Source organism: Oncorhynchus kisutch, unplaced genomic scaffold, assembly GCF_002021735.2.
Source record: "Oncorhynchus kisutch isolate 150728-3 unplaced genomic scaffold, Okis_V2 scaffold3069, whole genome shotgun sequence".
Lineage (NCBI taxonomy): Eukaryota > Metazoa > Chordata > Actinopteri > Salmoniformes > Salmonidae > Oncorhynchus > Oncorhynchus kisutch.
In genome coordinates, this window is record NW_022265014.1 from 716,883 (window position 1) to 731,265 (window position 14,383).

The window sequence follows — 14,383 nt, forward strand, 5'->3', positions numbered from 1 at the left end:
GGGCTGGGGCAGAGAGGGTTGGGAAGAGCTTGAGGGGGCTGGGGTTGGGGAGGGTTGGAAAGAGATGGGGGGGGGGGGGGGTTGTGGAGGGTTGGGGTTGGGGAGGGTTGGGAAGAGCCTGGGGGGGGTTGGGTTGGGAGGGCTGGGGCAGAGAGGGTTGGGAAGAGCTTGAGGGGGCTGGGATGGGAGGGTTGGGTTTGGGAAGAGCTTGGGGAGGGGTTGGGAAGAGCTTGGGGAGGAGTTGGGAAGAGCTTGGGGAGGGCTGGGGTTGGGAAGAGCTTGGGGAGGGCTGGGGTTGGGAAGTGCTTGGGGATGGCTGGGGTTGGGAAGAGCTTGGGGAGGGCTGGGGTTGGGAAGTGCTTGGGGAGGGCTGGGGTTGGGAAGAGCTTGGGGAGGGCTGGGGTTGGGATGAGCTTGGGGAGGGCTGGGTCGGTGGATAAGGAATATAAAGGGACAGTGCAGCAAACCTGACCAACTGATCTAATTGATCAGTTCATTGATTGCTGGAAATCCACATGATGTGACTGTGGCACTCCAGGACCAGGAATTCCTACTTCTGGGCTAAGGTGTAGGCTGGGTTGAGATCCAGGGGGTTGAGTGGTGATGATGGCTGGGTGGAGGCCAATGGATATGTGAATGTTGGAGGGAAGGAGGGATCAATTTTATTTTATTTATTTTATTTTACCTTTATTTAACCAGGTAGGCAAGTTGAGAACAAGTTCTCATTTACAATTGCGACCTGGTCAAGATAAAGCAAAGCAGTTCGACAGATAAAACGACACAGAGTTACACATGGAGTAAAAACAAACATACAGTCAATAATGCAGTATAAACAAGTCTATATACAATGTGAGGTGAGAAGGGAGGTAAAGGCAAAAAAGGCCATGATGGCAAAGTAAATACAATATAGCAAGTAAAATACTGGAATGGTAGTTTTGCAATGGAAGAATGTGCAAAGTAGAAATAAAAAATAATGGGGTGCAAAGGAGCAAAATAAATAAATAAATAAAAATTAAATACAGTTGGGAAAGAGGTAGTTGTTTGGGCTAAATTATAGGTGGGCTATGTACAGGTGCAGTAATCTGTGAGCTGCTCTGACAGTTGGTGCTTAAAGCTAGTGAGGGAGATAAGTGTTTCCAGTTTCAGAGATTTTTGTAGTTCGTTCCAGTCATTGGCAGCAGAGAACTGGAAGGAGAGGCGGCCAAAGAAAGAATTGGTTTTGGGGGTGACTAGAGAGATATACCTGCTGGAGCGTGTGCTACAGGTGGGAGATGCTATGGTGACCAGCGAGCTGAGATAAGGGGGGACTTTACCTAGCAGGGTCTTGTAGATGACATGGAGCCAGTGGGTTTGGCGACGAGTATGAAGCGAGGGCCAGCCAACGAGAGCGTACAGGTCGCAATGGTGGGTAGTATATGGGGCTTTGGTGATAAAACGGATTGCACTGTGATAGACTGCATCCAATTTGTTGAGTAGGGTATTGGAGGCTATTTTGTAAATGACATCGCCAAAGTCGAGGATTGGTAGGATGGTCAGTTTTACAAGGGTATGTTTGGCAGCATGAGTGAAGGATGCTTTGTTGCGAAATAGGAAGCCAATTCTAGATTTAACTTTGGATTGGAGATGTTTGATATGGGTCTGGAAGGAGAGTTTACAGTCTAACCAGACACCTAAGTATTTGTAGTTGTCCACGTATTCTAAGTCAGAGCCGTCCAGAGTAGTGATGTTGGACAGGCGGGTAGGTGCAGGTAGCGATCGGTTGAAGAGCATGCATTTAGTTTTACTTGTATTTAAGAGCAATTGGAGGCCACGGAAGGAGAGTTGTATGGCATTGAAGCTTGCCTGGAGGGTTGTTAACACAGTGTCCAAAGAAGGGCCGGAAGTATACAGAATGGTGTCGTCTGCGTAGAGGTGGATCAGGGACTCACCAGCAGCAAGAGCGACCTCATTGATGTATACAGAGAAGAGAGTCGGTCCAAGAATTGAACCCTGTGGCACCCCCATAGAGACTGCCAGAGGTCCGGACAGCAGACCCTCCGATTTGACACACTGAACTCTATCAGAGAAGTAGTTGGTGAACCAGGCGAGGCAATCATTTGAGAAACCAAGGCTGTCGAGTCTGCCGATGAGGATATGGTGATTGACAGAGTCGAAAGCCTTGGCCAGATCAATGAATACGGCTGCACAGTAATGTTTCTTATCGATGGCGGTTAAGATATCGTTTAGGACCTTGAGCGTGGCTGAGGTGCACCCATGACCAGCTCTGAAACCGGATTGCATAGCAGAGAAGGTATGGTGAGATTCAAAATGGTCGGTAATCTGTTTGTTGACTTGGCTTTCGAAGACCTTAGAAAGGCACGGTAGGATGGATATAGGTCTGTAGCAGTTTGGGTCAAGAGTGTCCCCCCCTTTGAAGAGGGGGATGACCGCAGCTGCTTTCCAATCTTTGGGAATCTCAGACGACACGAAAGAGAGGTTGAACAGGCTAGTAATAGGGGTGGCAACAATTTCGGCAGATAATTTTAGGAAGAAAGGGTCCAGATTGTCTAGCCCGGCTGATTTGTAGGGGTCCAGATTTTGCAGCTCTTTCAGAACATCAGCTGAATAGATTTGGGAGAAGGAGAAATGGGGAAGGCTTGGGCGAGTTGCTGTTGGGGGTGCAGTGCTGTTGTCCGGGGTAGGAGTAGCCAGGTGGAAAGCATGGCCAGCCGTAGAAAAATGCTTATTGAAATTCTCAATTATGGTGGATTTATCAGTGGTGACAGTGTTTCCTATCTTCAGTGCAGTGGGCAGCTGGGAGGAGGTGTTCTTATTCTCCATGGACTTTACAGTGTCCCAGAACAATACCAGGGGTGATGGAGGGGTGGATGCTGGGGTTGTTGGGTTTGGTGGAGGCTGTGGTAAGACTGTGGGGGAGTAGGGGTGGATACTAAGGGTGTTTGGTGGAGTGGAGGATGGGGAAGGCTTGATGCAGTAAGGGTAGATTCTGAGTTCAGCTACATTCTACAGTAGGTTACTCTCCCATATGGCTGAGTTGACTATTCAGCTACTGTAGGTTATTCCAAATATGGCTGAGTTGACTGTTCAGCTACTGTAGGTTACTCTCCCATGCTAGTGTAGGTTACTCTCCCATCCTACTGTAGTTTACTCCCCTATGCTACTGTAGGTGACTCTCCAATGCTACTGTAGGTTACTCTCCCATGCAACTGTAGGTTACTCTTCCATGCTACTGTAGGTTACTCTCCCATGTTACTGTAGGTTACTCTCCCATGCTACTGTAGGTTACTCTCCCATGCTACTGTAGGTTACTCGTCCATGCTACTGTAGGTTACTCTCCCATGCTAGTGTAGGTTACTCTCCCATCCTACTGTAGTTTACTCCCCTATGCTACTGTAGGTGACTCTCCAATGCTACTGTAGGTTACTCTCCCATGCAACTGTAGGTTACTCTTCCATGCTACTGTAGGTTACTCTCCCATGTTACTGTAGGTTACTCTCCCATGCTACTGTAGGTTACTCTCCCATGCTACTGTAGGTTACTCGTCCATGCTACTGTAGGTTACTCATCCATGCTACTGTAGGTTACTCACCCAGGCTACTGTAGGTTACTCTCCCATGTTACTGTAGGTTACTCTCCAATTCTACTGTAGGTTACTCTTCCATTCTACTGTAGGTTACTCGCCATGCTACTGTAGTTTACTCTCCCATGCTACTGTAGGTTACTCTCCCATGCTACTGTAGGTTACTCGCCCATGCTACTGTAGGTTACTCGCCCATGCTACTGTAGGCTACTCTCCCATTCTACTGTAGGTTACTCATCCATGCTACTGTAGGTTACTCGCCCATGCTACTGTAGGTTACTCGCCCATGCTACTGTAGGCTACTCTCCCATTCTACTGTAGGTTACTCATCCATGCTACTGTAGGTTACTCGCCCAGGCTACTGTAGGTTACTCTCCTATGTTACTGTAGGTTACTCTCCAATTCTACTGTAGGTTACTCTTCTATTCTACTGTAGGTTACTCGCCATGCTACTGTAGTTTACTCTCCCATGCTACTGTAGTTTACTCTCCCATGCTACTGTAGTTTACTCTCCCATGCTACTGTAGTTTACTCTCCCATGCTACTGTAGGTTACTCGCCCATGCTACTGTAGGTTAGTCTCCCATGCTACTGTAGGTTACTCTCCCATTATACTGTAGGTTACTCTCCCATGCTACTTACTGTAGGTTACCCTTACATGCTACTGTAGGTTACTCTCCCGTGCTACTGTAGGTTACTCTCCTATGCTACTGTAGGTTACTGTCCCGTGCTACTGTAGGTTACTCTTCCATGCCACTGTAGGTTACTCTCACATGCTACTGTAGGTTACTCTCCCATGCTACCCATGCTGCTGTAGGTTACTCTCCCATGCCACTGTAGGTTACTCTCCCATGCTACTGTAGGTTACTCTCCCATGCTACTGTAGGTTACTCTTCCATGCTACTGTAGGTTACTCTCCCATGCTACTGTATGTTACTCTCCCATGCTACTGTAGGTTACTCTCCCATGATACTGTAGGTTACTCTCCCATGCTACTGTAGGTTACTCTCCCATGATACTGTAGGTTACTCTCCCATGCTACTGTAGGTTACTCGCACATGTTACTGTAGGTTACTCTCCCATGCTACTGTAGGTTACTGTCCCATGTTACTGTAGGTTACTCTCCCATGCTACTGTAGGTTACTCTCCCATGCTACTGTAGGTTACTCTCCCATGATACTGTAGGTTACTCTCCCATGCTACTGTAGGTTAATATCTCAATTGTATCATAATAACTATTGTCTGGTGTGGGATGTGCAGTTGCGTAGTGCAGAGAATAACATGTACTGATGTAGATTGGAACAAACCATCTACGTAGTGGTGATGTGTATGTTTTAAATGTTATTATTACTCTTATTTTATTAAGGTTGTGTATGTTTCTGCTGTTGTAAAGGAATATAACTTTCCAGGTGAAATGTACCTTTGGAGAAAGTGAAGTGTTTGTGGCTTTCACCTTTTCAATTTAAAAGAAAATTATTTGGCTTGCTTGAAAACCGTGCTTACAAATGAATGGTGAATATAGCTTCTCCATGTGTTAAAACTAATGTATTGTTATAAGTCACTGTGGGTGTGAGGTAGCAGTAATAAAATGCTGTTTTATAACATATACTTAGTTTGTGTTTCTTTTCACTGGAGTTTTTGTTGACTACCATTACCCATGTTTATTCTTTGTCCTGTCTTCTAAGACCGGTCCTCTTCACTTCCTGTCTTCTAAGCACGGTCCTCTTCACTTCCTGTCTTCTAAGCATGGTCCTATTCACTTCCTGTCTTCTAAGCACAGTCCTCTTCACTTCCTGTCTTCTAAGACCGGTCCTCTTCACTTCCTGTCTTCTAAGCACAGTCCTCTTCACTTCCTGTCTTCTAAGACCGGTCCTCTTCACTTCCTGTCACGATTCTTAATTCAAGGTGAGTGGTATTAAAGTGACAATGCTTTTTCCTATTGTTGTATTATATATGTGTTACATATGTGGTAACTCCTTCTAGACTGTTGGAAAAGCATTCCTCGTGAAGCTGGTAAAGCTGTCATCAAGGCAAATGGTGGCTACTTCAAATATATTTTGATTTGTTTAACACTTTTTTTGGTTACTACATGATTCCATATGTGTTATTTCATAGTTCTGATGTCTTCACTATTATTCTACAATGTAGAAAATAGTACAAATAAAGAACAACCCTGGAATGAGTAGGTGTCCAAACTTTTGACTGGTACAGTATGATCTTACACAAGGAACGTGATCAATATGTACAGTAATATATATATATATATTACTGTAATTACACACAATATTCAATTAGGAGAAGATTCAGAAATATTCCATTTGAAGAAGTTTCCTCTCAACGTCCCCTTCCCTGTGTGACGTCATGATCATTTCTACTCCAATGTATCTCAGAGAAGTAAAAAGGAAAGTTCAACTTGTACAAAATGAACAGCAACTGTTTGTTTTGTTGTCTCACCTGTACATATATTGCTGCGGTTCTGATCCGGGTCTTAACTATGTTATATTACATTCAATGTTAATATTGTGAACCTATGTTATATACTTTTTTTACCTCCTGTTTCAGGAAGTGATGTCACTGAGTACTGCCACTTAATATAGGAACCTTCCACCCGCACCTGGTCCTATATTCAACCTAAGGGTTGCAACGCTGTTATAATAAATCCCCTGGGATCATGAGGAGCAGTGTGCTGTGTTTTCACCTGAGGAAAGTACCTGGATATGCGTAATGATCTTCAGCTTTTGTTTAAGCGGTGGCGCCACCTACTGGCCTTTGTCATCAACACTTTTCTTCCAGTGAGTGAGGCGGTTCAGGGCGTGCCATTTATTTGCTGGAATGGAACCGTTTGTATTGCCTCAAATATATAGTATCTTACATGAAATCAAATGGTAAAATGTAGGCTATTTTGGAGCATAATCAATATATCATAAATTTAGTTCAACTGTAAATTATTAGATGTTGGCCTATCACCTATCACTTGTGGGTCATCGGCAAAGATTGTAAATGGATGTGGTTGTATTGTTTCTAAATGAGCAAAAAAAACAAATTAAAATCCCAACAAATGTATGGCATTTATAGAAACAACAAAAACAGCTTGCGGCCTCTGGCTGGCTGTGGTTTGCTGGAAGGAGGTGGAGGTGGAGCCTAATTTGAGATTAGAGAAATTCCTGGCTGTTGTCTTTCAAATTGACTCATAGTTAAATGGCTAAGTGGCTTGTCTAGGCCTTACAGCTGTCCTCTGAGTGGAGGCTAAATGCCAGAGATGCAAAAGCGGTCCCCCGAGGGCCTATAGCGGTCCCCTGAATGGGGGTTACCCCCCCCCCCCACAAATTTATAGCCTTGGACGTTAACGCCATCGGAAAACAGCAAGCGGGGGACATTGTTTGATATCTGGGAAAATAAATTCTCTGTATTTAATATACCCCTACTAATACATTGACTTGTGTGTCAAAATATACTATAACCCTTAAATAGCTCAATGAACCAGCATGAACCAGATCAGCAATCTCAATACTGAGCGAGTTAGCTGCTGAGCTTTAAAGCTAATAGCAATCCATATAGGATTAACAAGCAAGTGTTAGCACCGTTAGCTTAGCATTAGCGTGTTTAGTCTTTCTCTACAAATGTCAGAAATCACACTTGGGTGGAGGGACGTCAGGGCCTTTCCAATATAAATGAGGTAGAAAATAAACCAAAATATAATTTTCGATGAGCTATAAATCAAAAAGTTTAAAACATATTATTAGCAGATGCCATTTTGTCTGTTTTTCTACTGGTTAGCCTAGCCGCTAACCCATTCATCGCTAATGGTGAGATCACTCGATCAATTTACACATTTAAACATTACAAGATAGATCGTGTAATTGTGGACACTTCATACCTGGTAAACAGGGGAGACAGTAGGAAAAGTTAAGTTGTCACAGGCTATTAAGTTGTCTTCCTCTGGTGTTAGACAGGAGATGCAACCACTGCACTCACCCCCTAACAGCGCCCCCTGCTGGCTGCAACTGCCATAAACAATTCCAAATGGAAACCTTTGGAGAACTCGCTCAAAATAAGAGTGGTTTGCAACAGACACATTGTATTACAGACACTATGACCTGTAGAAGATCCCCTTACAGTATTATAGACACTATGACCTGGGATTTACTATGGTCTATGTAGAAGAATCCCTTACAGTATTATAGACACTATGACCTGGGATTTCCTAAGGCCTTCTATGTAGAAGAACCCCTTTCCTTCTAACGACTCTTGTGTGGCTTGTGAGGTCATAGAGCAAAACATGTTACATGTTCGTGAGTCTCAGATTATCCTCCGTCGCTGTTAATAGTTTGTTGCTCAAACCTTTCAGATTCTACAGGTTTTTTTTGTTGTGTAAAAGACCCAATTAATCACACAGACTAATGGTTTTGTGTAAAGGACCCCATCAATCACACAGGCTAATGGTTTTGTGTAAAATACCATGTTTATCACACGGAGTAATGGCTATGTGTAAAGTACCCCATTAATCACATAGCTTAACTTCTTATGGCTGGGGGGCAGTATTGAGTAGCTTGGATGAATAAGTTGTCCAAACTAAACGGCCTGCTCCCCAGTCTCAGATGCTAATATATGCATATTATTATTAGTTTAGGATAGAAAACACTCTAAAGTTTCCAAAACTGTCAAAATATTGTCTGTGAGTATAACAGAAGTGATATTGCAGGCGAAACCCTGAGGAAAATCAAACCAGGAAGAGGCTTCTATTTTGAAAACGTCTCGTTCCATAGCCTGTCTTTGCTCCATTTAAAGGGATATCAACCAGATTCCTTTTCCTATCGCTTTCTCAATGTGTCAACAGTCTTTAGACATAGTTTCAGGCTTTTATTTTGAAAAATGAGCGAGAAAGATAACATCGCGTCATTGTATGGCCGGGTGCCAGTAGTGTTTTGAATGCGCAACAGAGCTTGGGCAGCCATTGCCTTTCCCTCTCCTACTGAAAAAGAGAGTTGGGGGTGATATATTATCGATTATATATTTTAAAAACAACCTGAGGATTGATTATAAAAAACGTTTGATGTGTTTCTGTGGACATTACGGATTCTATTTGGAATTTGTCTGTGTTGTCGTGACTGCTCTTTCCTGTGGATTTCTGAACATAACGTGCCAAACAAACTTAGGTATTTTGGATATAAAAACAATCTTTATGGAACAAAAGGAACATTTATTGTGTAACTGGAGGGTCTCGTGAGTGAAAACATCTGAAGATCATCAAAGGTAAACGATTCATTTGATAGCTTTTTTCTGATTTTCGTGACCATGCTACTTGATGCTAGGTGTTCATAATGTTTTGTCGAGCGATCGATAAACTTACACTAACGCTTGGTATGCTTTCGCTGTAAAGCATATTTTCAAAACACGACAGGTGGATTAACAAAAGGCTAAGATGTGTTTTGTTATGTTACACTTGTGATTTCATGAATATAAATATTTGTAGAAATATTATTTGAATGCGGCGCTATGCAATTCAGAGGTTGTTGATGAAAATTATCCCGTTAACTTCTTATGGCTGCAGGGGCAGTATTGAGTACCTTGGCTGAAAGGTGCCCATATCAAACGGCCTGCTCCTCAGTCATAGTTGCTAATATTTGCATATTATTGTTAGTATTGTTAGTATTGGATAGAAAACACTCGGGAATTTCTAAAAATCAGCTACAGACCAGTTAAAGACTAGATACAGATCAGTTATATACCAGTTACAGACCAGTCAAAGACCAGTTATAGACCAGCTACAGACCAGTTATAGACCAGCTACAGACCAGTTATAGACCAGATACAGACCAGTTAAAGACCAGCTACAGACCAGTTAAAGACCAGTTATAGACCAGCTACAGACCAGCTACAGACCAGTTACAGACCAGTTAAAGACCAGCTACAGACCGGTTAAAGACCAGTTATAGACCAGCTACAGACCAGCTACAGACCAGTTACAGACCAGTTAAAGACCAGTTATAGACCAGCTACAGACCAGCTACAGACCAGTTACAGACCAGTTAAAGACCAGTTATAGACCAGCTACAGACCAGTTACAGACCAGCTACAGACCAGTTATAGACCAGCTACAGACCAGTTAAAGACCAGCTACAGACCAGTTAAAGACTAGATACAGATCAGTTATATACCAGTTATAGACCAGTTAAAGACCAGCTACAGACCAGTTAAAGACCAGCTACAGACCAGTTATAGACCAGATACAGACCAGTTAAAGACCAGCTACAGACCAGTTAAAGACCAGTTATAGACCAGCTACAGACCAGCTACAGACCAGTTACAGACCAGTTAAAGACCAGCTACAGACCGGTTAAAGACCAGTTATAGACCAGCTACAGACCAGCTACAGACCAGTTACAGACCAGTTAAAGACCAGTTATAGACCAGCTACAGACCAGCTACAGACCAGTTACAGACCAGTTAAAGACCAGTTATAGACCAGCTACAGACCAGTTATAGACCAGCTACAGACCAGTTAAAGACCAGCTACAGACCAGTTAAAGACCAGCTACAGACCAGTTAAAGACCAGTTATAGACCAGCTACAGACCAGCTACAGACCAGTTAAAGACTAGATACAGATTAGTTAAAGACTAGATACAGATCAGTTATATACCAGTTACTGACCAGTTAAAGACCAGTTATAGACCAGCTACAGACCAGTTAAAGACCAGTTATAGACCAGCTACAGACCAGTTAAAGACCAGCTACAAACCAGTTAAAGACTAGATACAGACCAGTTAAAGACCAGCTACAGACCAGTTAAAGACTAGATACAGACCAGTTAAAGACCAGCTACAGATCAGTTAAAGACTAGATACAGATCAGTTATATACCAGTTACAGACCAGTTGTAGACCAGCTACAGACCTGTTAAAGACTAGATACAGACCAGTTAAAGACCAGCTACAGATCAGTTAAAGACTAGATACAGATCAGTTATATACCAGTTACAGACCAGTTGTAGACCAGCTACAGACCTGTTGAAGACCAGCTACAGACCAGTTAAAGACCAGCTACAGACCAGTTAAAGACCAGCTACAGACCAGTTAAAGACCAGCTACAGACCAGTTAAAGACCAGCTACAGACCAGTTAAAGACCAGCTACAGACCAGTTAAAGACTAGATACAGATCAGTTACAGACCATTTACAGAACAAATACAATGAAGTAAAACATAGTGTAGGGGTGGACAATGCAAAGAGTCTGGGTAGTCATTTGATTAAAGGTTCATGAGTCTTATTGCATTGGGGTTGAAGCTGTTTATATGACTCTTGGACCTAGAACTGGCGCTCCGCACCACCTGCCGTGTTATAGCAGAAATTACAGTCTATGACTAGGATGGCTGGAGTCTTTGACCATTTTTAGGGCCTTCCTCTGACACCGCCTGGTGTAGAGGTCCTGGATGGCAGAAAGCTTGGCTCCAGTGATGTACGGGGCCGTTCGTACTACCCTCCGTAGTGCCTTGTGGTCGCAGGCCGAACAGTAGCCATACCAGGCAGTGATGCAATCATGCTCTCGATGGTGCAGCTGTAGAACCTTTTGAGGATCTGAGGACCCATGCCAAATCTTTTCAGTCTCCTGAGGGGGAATATATTTTGTCATGCCCTCTTCACGACTGTCTTGGTACATTTGGACCATGATAGTTTGTTGTTGATGTGGGCACCAAGGAACTTGAAGAACAGACACATCCCTTTAATGCGGTAATTCTGTAGATATGGAACCCTATAGAACAGACACATCCCTTTAATGAGGTAATTCTGTAGATATGGAACCCTATAGAACAGACACATCCCTTTAATGAGGTAATTCTGTAGATATGGAACCCTATAGAACAGACACATCCCTTTAATGCGGTAATTCTGTAGATATGGAACCCTATAGAACAGACACATCCCTTTAATGAGGTAATGGAACCCTATAGAACAGACACATCCCTTTAATGAGGTAATTCTGTAGATATGGAACCCTACAGAACAGACACACCCCTTTAATGAGGTAATTCTGTAGATATGGAACCCTACAGAACAGACACATCCCTTTAATGAGGTAATTCTGTAGATATGGAACCCTATAGAACAGACACATCCCTTTAATGAGGTCATTCTGTAGATATGGAACCCTACAGAACAGACACATCCCTTTAATGAGGTAATTCTGTAGATATGGAACCCTATAGAACAGACACATCCCTTTAATGAGGTAATGGAACCCTACAGAACAGACACATCCCTTTAATGAGGTAATTCTGTAGATATGGAACCCTATAGAACAGACACATCCCTTTAATGAGGTAATGGAACCCTACAGAACAGACACATCCCTTTAATGAGGTAATTCTGTAGATATGGAACCCTATAGAACAGACACATCCCTTTAATGATGTAATGGAACCCTACAGAACAGACACATCCCTTTAATGAGGTAATGGAACCCTACAGAACAGACACATCCCTTTAATTAGGTAATTCTGTAGAAACACACATATTCCCGTTAAACACAAGTAACATTTCATGACGTGTACATTAGTATGTGTGTGTGTGTGTGTGTGTGTGTGTGTGTGTGTGTGTGTGTGTGTGTGTGTGTGTGTGTGTGTGTGTGTGTGTGTGTGTGTGTGTGTGTGTGTGTGTGTGTGTGTGTGTGTGTGTAATATAACCTTGTAACTGGAGATTTCTTTCATAGCCGTTCTGTCGTGACTGGGGAAACTATTGTAGGGTGGTTGCTATGACTGCGTGTGTTTAACGGGGCTTTATGTAGTGTGGTTACTATGCCTGTGTGTGTTTAACAGGGCTTTATGTAGTGTGGTTGCTATGACTGTGTGTTTAACAGGGCTTTATGTAGTGTGGTTACTATGACTGTGTGTGTTTAACAGGGCTTTATGTAGTGTGGTTACTATGACTGTGTGTGTTTGACAGGGCTTTATGTAGTGTGGTTGCTATGCCTGTGTGTGTTTAACAGGGCTTTATGTAGTGTGGTTGCTATGACTGCGTGTGTTTAACGGGGCTTTATGTAGTGTGGTTGCTATGACTGTGTTTAACAGGGCTTTATGTAGTGTGGTTGCTATGACTGTGTGTTTTTAACAGGGCTTTATGTAGTGTGGTTGCTATGACTGTGTTTAACAGGGCTTTATGTAGTGTGGTTACTATGATTGTGTTTAACAGGGCTTTATGTAGTGTGGTTACTATGACTGCGTTTAACAGGGCACTCTTCTTATCCTAAATATCCTAAATAAGTGGGTTGACCTTTTCTCTCTCTCTTTTACTTCACCCCTATCTCTCCCATCTCTCTCTCTCTCTCTCTCTCTCTCTCCCAATATCTCTCCCATCTCTCTCTCAATTCAATTCAATTCAAGGGCTTTATTGGCATGGGAAACATGTGTTAACATTGCCAAAGCAAGTGAGGTAAACAACATACAAAGTGAATATATAAAGTGAAAAACAACCAAAATTAACAGTAAACATTACACATACAGAAGTTTCAAAACAGTAAAGACATTACAAATGTCATATTATATATATATATACAGTGTTCTAACAATGTACAAATGGCTAAAGGACACAAGATAAAATAAATAAGCATAAATATGGGTTGTATTTACAATGGTGTTTGTTCTTCACTGGTTGCCCTTTTCTTGTGGCACCAGGTCACAAATCTTGCTGCTGTGATGGCACACTGTGGAATTTCACCCAGTAGATATGGGAGTTTATCAAAATTGGATTTGTTTTCGAATTCTTTGTGGATCTGTGTAATCTGTGGGAAATATGTCTCTCTAATATGGTCATACATTGGGCAGGAGGTTAGGAAGTGTAGCTCAGTTTCCACCTCATTTTGTGGGCAGTGAGCACATAGCCTGTCTTCTCTTGAGAGCCATGTCTGCCTACGGCGGCCTTTCTCAATAGCAAGGCTATGCTCACTGAGTCTGTACATAGTCAAAGCTTTCCTTAATTTAGGGTCAGTCACAGTGGTCAGGTATTCTGCCACTGTGTTCTCTCTGTGTAGGGCCAAATAGCATTCTAGTTTGCTCTGTTTTTTTTCTTATCTCTCTCTCTCTCTCTCTCTCTCTCTCTCTCTCTCTCTCTCTCTCTCTCTCTCTCTCCCGCACTCTCTCTCTCTTCACCCCTCTCTCTCACTCCCTCTCTCTCTCTCCCTCTCTCTCACCCCCCTTCTCTATCTCGCTCCCTCTCTCTCAGCCCCCCTCTCTCTCTCTCTCTCTCTCTCTCTCTTTCTCTCTGTCTCTCTCTCTCTCTCCGTCCGTCTCTCTCTCCCTCTCTCTCACCCTCCGCCCCTTCTCTCTCTCTCTCTCTCTCTCTCTCTATCTCTCTCTCTTCTCTCTGTGATGTCTTCCAGTACTTTAGAGGTAAACCACATTACTCCCCGTGTCTCCTGGGTCTGAAACAGCACACAGACACTGTCACACACACACACACACACGCACACACACACACCAGAGGGAACATCATCTCTATCTTAACGGCTCTACAGGATGTCTGCTGTCAGAGAGAGGGCAAGGAGAGCGGCGGATTCAGTCCTTCAGGTTGTTTTTCTTAGCGTTCCTGTGAGCCACTTAAATAACGCTGTCACAACCGTGCTGTGCTGTAAAGTGACTGTGACATTGTTATCTACTGACCTGCTGGGGTATTCAGACCAATTAGATGGCTCCACATGTAATAGAGACGTGGTTCTAGAACACCTCCTTCCTTCACATTCTAGAACACTGATAATAGGTAGATTATACAGTCGAAGAGAAGGAGATTGATCCTCTCTGGTCTGTTGTATTTCT

At 43.2% G+C, this 14,383-nt stretch overlaps 1 long non-coding RNA gene across 1 annotated transcript; it reads left to right on the forward strand.

The window, feature by feature from the left end:
- The first annotated feature begins 2,742 nt into the window (after positions 1-2,742).
- On the forward strand, positions 2,743-5,185 carry LOC116371283 (uncharacterized). The gene is made up of 2 exons (XR_004208914.1): positions 2,743-4,318; positions 4,365-5,185. It is a non-coding gene; the product is annotated as an uncharacterized LOC116371283 (long non-coding RNA).
- The last annotated feature ends 9,198 nt before the right edge of the window (positions 5,186-14,383 follow it).